The sequence below is a fragment of the Dermacentor albipictus genome, unplaced genomic scaffold (assembly GCF_038994185.2).
Source record: "Dermacentor albipictus isolate Rhodes 1998 colony unplaced genomic scaffold, USDA_Dalb.pri_finalv2 scaffold_19, whole genome shotgun sequence".
In the NCBI taxonomy this organism is placed as follows: domain Eukaryota; kingdom Metazoa; phylum Arthropoda; class Arachnida; order Ixodida; family Ixodidae; genus Dermacentor; species Dermacentor albipictus.
The window spans coordinates 6,868,396-6,874,395 of record NW_027225573.1 but is presented as its reverse complement, the minus strand read 5'-3'; the positions used below and the strand labels follow the sequence as shown (position 1 = coordinate 6,874,395).

General features: G+C 47.0%; 1 protein-coding gene across 1 annotated transcript in view; it reads left to right on the top strand.

The window, feature by feature from the left end:
• Positions 1 to 2,683: 2,683 nt before the first annotated feature.
• Positions 2,684 to 6,000, top strand: part of LOC135917077 (cytochrome P450 3A6-like) — a 123,008-nt gene continuing 119,691 nt past the window's right edge. Inside the window, exon 1 of the mRNA XM_065450575.1 lies at positions 2,684 to 2,822. The gene's annotated coding sequence lies outside the window, so the exon portion shown is untranslated. The remainder of the gene's footprint in view (positions 2,823 to 6,000) is intronic.

Genomic DNA, 6,000 nt, shown 5'->3' with positions numbered 1-6,000 from the left:
TTGTCTTCTCTTTGGTTTATGTCCTTATGGCAACTCACACTGTTTGAATTTGTAAATGCCCGGTTCTATTTTGTTTGCTCTAGAGAAAAGCCGCACTGGCTAAGTCTTGCGCAGGTAAGTTCATCGGTGCCCACATGGGCATATTGTTTTGGGCAACTGTTGGTGTGTAATTTCCGTGATACGTTGTTTCGTGAAGCGGTTGAACAAAATTGCAAAATGCGAAAGGGCTTATGTATTAGGATGCACGCAAGTCTTATTTCGTGGCTACATTGGCTTCAAGTGTATACAAGAGAAACAAGCGGGTACGCAGCACCGCTCTGCAACATGCAAGGGGGAGCAATTAGGGCGCGGCACGCAGGTCAGGTGACGTTTTCTACGCGCGCCTTAATCTACTTTTAAAGGCAGCACGCCGCTATACGCATTGATCACAAGAGGTTTTGTAGCCGTCTTGCACCAGCGCAAATGGACGAAAACGTGTGAAAGTATACAAAACGGCTACAAACCACCTTTTTATGCACGTATAGAGGACGTCCTGAGAAATACGCCTAGAAGACCTCTTATTAAGCTTCTCTCAGTTTGCATCTTGTTAAGAAGGCTAGACTACGTTTTTTTTTTTTTTTTTTAAATGACTAGAAGATATCTGTGGCGATGTTTATCCAGGCGGAAGGACAAAATAGGCATTCCAGTGATTTCCTCTGTTTTGTACGGGTGTAAAGTATCTAGCGCGCGAAATGGCCACACAGCTTGCATTTAAATAACACGTGCAGGCATTGCCATTCTTTCAACCTGTAATTGTATCATGCAAAAAGGTGCGCATTTTCGTTAGACGCACAAGTGTCATGGCGCTGTATTTCCAGCCTTAGTATCAACATAAAAATAAGGGCTAGACTGAAGTGCGCATATATACGTGCGGCCTTTAACCACGTAAATTGATAAAACCAAAACGTTAAAAATGAATTCAAGGGTTTTGCGTGCCAAGACCACGTTCCAATTATGTAGCAAACACTAGGTGGAGTCTCAGCATTAATTTTGACAACCGTAACGTAAAATCTCATCTAATACCACCTTAATCTAAGCACACGAGCGTTGTTGCATTTCGATCCTATCGCACCCGCGACCTCGAGCTCAGCAGCGCGATGCCATAGTCATGACGCTATACCGCGGCGGGTAACATAAAACGTGTGCCTACACTGAGCACCTGTGCAAATTTAGTAGTACGAACACTAATTTCGGACAGATGGATAGGTGCCTACCGGGTCGGCTTTCCACAGGATGTTGCAATAGGTGTTTTTTCTCACATTGCTGGTTCAACGTCCACACCAGCACGTTATTTGCAAGCTTTTCGCTTCTACCTAAGTCTGCCCCTTAGGTTGCATCACAATTGTGCTTTCAGGTGTTCAATTAGGTTAAAGAACTATAGTATCGCAAGGTCATGAATTCCTAAATTATTGCGCTCTTCACCATCGTGTACATCGAAGTTGTGAGACTGAATCGTTCATTCTATCGCTCTTTTAAATTAAATAGCTATATAGCATTCGGTCCAAAGCTAAAGCTAAAAAGGGTGTTGTAAATATTCATGTGCGCTTTTGGGGGGAGAGCAGCATGGCATGCATTCCATTGAGACGCGTTCATTTTAACCAGTTATTTGCAACAACAGCACGATGACTTTAGAAGTGCACCACATAATATAGTAAGCATTTTCTGAAATTTTAACAGCGCAAGGTTTATTTGCAACTTATTTGAAATTTGTTTAGATCGAGCTATGTGTATTGAATTTGAATATTTTTTACAACAAAGACCAGTACGAAGTTAAAGTTGTAAATCGGCACTAAAACCGATATTGCATTTGTGAGGACTCCACTCAGTTCGCCAGAAGCTCAGTAGAGTCGTATGCAGCCGATGCACAAGGGGCAGGGCGTATTCTGCAAGTATCTGCCTAGATTGGAGCACTTTAAGTGGATATATTTGCTATACAAATAAGATTGCAGCTCATATGAATTCCTCGCAACGTTTACAAGGGGTATTTCTTTTGCAAAAACCGCATTCGTTATTAGCGGTATCTTTCAGAGCCGCGTATACGGAATGCATTTTGTCCGCTTTATATGTGTTATTAGGTGCAGCTGACAAAACTTTGATATCGTTTTTATTTCTGTTGCAGAGTTGTAGAGCTGTTATTTTGCTATTTCCGAGGCTTCTTCTAAATACAGTGAGGGCAAAAAATTAACATATCCTTCCAGCACGTACAAGATCTCTGATTTTATTTTACATGCAACACTTAGTTGAAATGGGTGCAGCGACTGCTGAGAAAACCAATTTCACCATTCCCATGTATCTATGCAGGAGCTCCCGAGTTAACATAGCAAGCGTTGTGCATTTCAGAGTGGATGCGGTACTCCAAGCACGTTTCTGGAGTTTCTTCGTGTAAGCATGGAAGGACGATGACATTGGAAATTCCTACCTACCCCCATGTCCGAAGGTCCTGGCTGCTCCTCGATGCCTCGAGCTATCAGGCGGCCGAATGCGTTGAGAGAGCGTTGCGCGCGCTCACCCTCGCTCGTCCTTTAGTTTTCTCTTCCAACGCGCCCTTGCAATCTTTCTCGCTTTCGCATCATTCACGGCGGGTAGCGGCACCGGTTGCTCGTCAAGTCGGTTGGTCCCTTTGTTTCTTTTTTTTTTATAACACTCGCAGAACCGGTTCTCCATTTTGTGGTTTGAATGCGTTAAACAACGACCCTTGTGGACCCTTGCAGTACGCGGTATCGCTTCTTGCACTCGCAAAACGGATCGTGCTTCGTCGATGCCAGCATTTCGACGACCAAAAAGTGAGTACCGCATGAAAGCGCCTTATTTCTGAGGGTTGTTACCCCGAAATATCCTTTGCATGGACATGTCACGTTTACGCGACGCGCTCGAAAGGTATATTGTGAGCTGTCGTTAGTGTTGAACGTTGAGGCATATAATTTCACAGATAAATGAATGCTTTTTCCACATTGTAAGTGATTTCTCGCGTTTTCATGTTTTCTCCATGATACTAATATGCATGCGAGATATAAAGCTACACAGACAAATTTTAATTCCAAATTATATTGCCGTCATCCGTTGCCCGCGCCGTGGTATTCGTTCGGTAGAGTTAGCGTCCCTGTATGTGTACATACATGGTCATTAGGGAGAGTTCACAGTAGTTGCTGTGCGCATGCCGGAACATTAAGGCTTCAAGTGGTGTCACTCGTTTGGCGAACTGCCTTGATCTTCCACTAGCTCGCCATTCTCGCATCGTTTGCGATCCTGAAGGCGATCATGCACACTTCCGTAGATGAAATAATTTGTTTTAGATGTTTATTATTCTTCATTACCTGATGGGAGTGGCAGCACCTTTCAAAAAAATATTATCGCCTCGAATTCGATTTCCATTCATTATCACGCTAACTCGCACGCTTGCTGTTGCGGCAACGTGTTTCGATTTAACTCAGATTGTAATGACTGCGTGTGACACACCTGTTTTATTCTTTTCATTTGTGTTTGGTAACTGTGAGGTGACTGTAGTACGCATTCAGTCGAGCTACAGTCACTCACGCTTCGAATCGACTGATTGCTCGACGGCACTACTAACATATTGCGACCTTCACGGGTGACATCCTCATGGCTGCTGTGAGGAGCACGCTTCATTGCGCATTATTTTCTTTGGAGCCACCCACTAGACCCACTAATTCAGGTTGGCCTGCGTTAACTGGCATCGGCGTTCGTACAGCAAATCATGAATCTAAATCTACTAAACTGAGCGAACGAACGAGCACAGCGAAAGATGAAAGCGAACGCAGGGCGCAGCGGGAGATCAAAGACGCGAGAAGGAAAGCGGAGAGGAGGGTGCAGCGGGACCATGAAGCGGAGAGAGAGTAAAACATCTTCATTATTATTATTTGAACGGCGAGAGCAGCGTGGGAGGAACCCTCAGTCCAGGGTCCCTAATATGATTCCGGCGATGTTTCGAGCCCGTTGTATCACAGCTCGGAGGATCTCGGGAGGTCCGTCGCGGAGGGCATCGTCCCACAGCTCTTTGTTGCGTAGGGGGTAAAAGAGAGTTGGCAAGGGAGGAAAAAGGATTGCAGTGCACTCAATCGTTACGTGGAGGATTGTGGGTGAGCTGCCACCACCAGGGCAACGATCTCCATAACAGTGTGGGTAGAATTTATTGAGAGAGACAAGATGTGGAAAAGTTGCGGTTTGTAACTGGCGTAATGCCACTGCTTCCTCTCGCGAGAAGGACGCCGGCGGTGTGGCGTGGGTGCGACGAATGCGTCTATAATGACGTAGGATGTCTTTATAACCGAGCAAGAGATCCCCTCACCCTGAACCAGTGGCCTCACCATGCCGAGCCACCCGGAGGGAAATTTCTCGGGCAACCGCATATGCGCGTTCGTTACCCGCCAGCGAGGTACGACCAGGGGCCCAGAGTAAGTGAATGCGGGGAGATGTGGTTGGTGCATTTTGCGGGATCTGTTTGAGAATTTGGTGCGCCGCTCTCGGGATGCCATGTCCTGATAGGAACGCCTGGCATGCCTGTTGCGAGTCCGTCAATATATACACTTCCTCAGGAACACGGATGGCGTATCGAATTGCAAGACCAACACCGAGAATTTCTCCGTAAGCGGCATTCGTTACGCGCATGGCAACAGAGTCTCTCAGGGATTCGGTGCCATCCAAAACTACCGAGGTATAGCCCTCTTGAGTGCGCGATGTGTCCGTGTATAAAGTATGTGTTTCCGGGATGTTTGCCAGCATGCGGCCAAGGTATCGTACATGGGCTTTGCACGGTCCTTTGTCATGCTCGGGGTGCATATTACGTGGCAATGGATGAATACTTAGTGCTTGGCGTATCGCTGACGATAAGATCGTTGGACGGGTTTCGGACTCAAGGGGTGGGACAGAGTAATGAAGCGGAAAGCGCGGCAGGGTATGGCGAAAGCCTGAGAACAAGAACATGCGCCGGCGATAGCGCGCGTTGTCTAGGTGGTCTGTCGTCGGCAGTTGCTATGAATCGCGCGCACGCGTCACGCACGCGGTGGCTCTAGCGATCTCCAGATTGAGGCCTGGTTACGCTCGATCCGCCCATTGCCGTAAGCTCCATCGCACACTTGCGGTTCACGAAAGGTGGATGGCCGGCGCAACCACTCACAAATTCGCACTTATGCTGCAACCGCACGGCGCGGTTCACTTGCGTGCTCTGTTTGGCCAAACAGATAACCAGTGACTGGCAACTTGCCACGGCGCCAGAAGGCAATCATAATGGCTCGTGTTCCACTCGAGGAAAGCGAAAAAATTATTGAGCCAGCGGTATATTGCATCAACTACAAGGAGGCCCCTAAAACAGTAAACAGGATCGTTCAGGCCTTCAAGAAGGAACGCCGTGTGAAGGACGCTCTGCACAGGTGCCGACCTCGGGCAACAAGCGAAGACGAAGGCCGTGCGATTGTGGCTACAGTAGCACTGAGGCCGCGGACAACAGTCCCTGAAGTACTAAAGGAACTTGGCATTAAGGCGTCCGAGACGACTGTGAAGAACCGCCTCGCAGAAGCTGTCCTCAAAAAGAGGGTTGCTTGCCGAAAAACTGCTGCTTCGAGACACAAACAAAGCCAAAGGCCTGCAGTTTGCGAAGTACCACACAGATTGAACTACCTCCAACTGGGAAAGTGTTGTGTTCACCGGCGAGAATTCATTAACGACCCGGTGGGACCAGATGCAAAGAGTGTGGCGCCCAGGAAACAGCCGGTAGGTGACGTTTTATGCCTAAAGGTAATTATATCACTGTAAGAAATGCTGAAAGAAATCTACCGGATGGTTACCCTTTCTTATGCATTGTGTAACAGTGTAGTCTCTAATATTACGTAGACGGCAGAGAGAACTTAGTATTCAAGGCACGGTGTTAGATTACGTTCACCAGCGTTAAAGTGTAGTTGTGTTCTCTAATATTACTAATATTATTACCCTCATCAGTATTAGTTC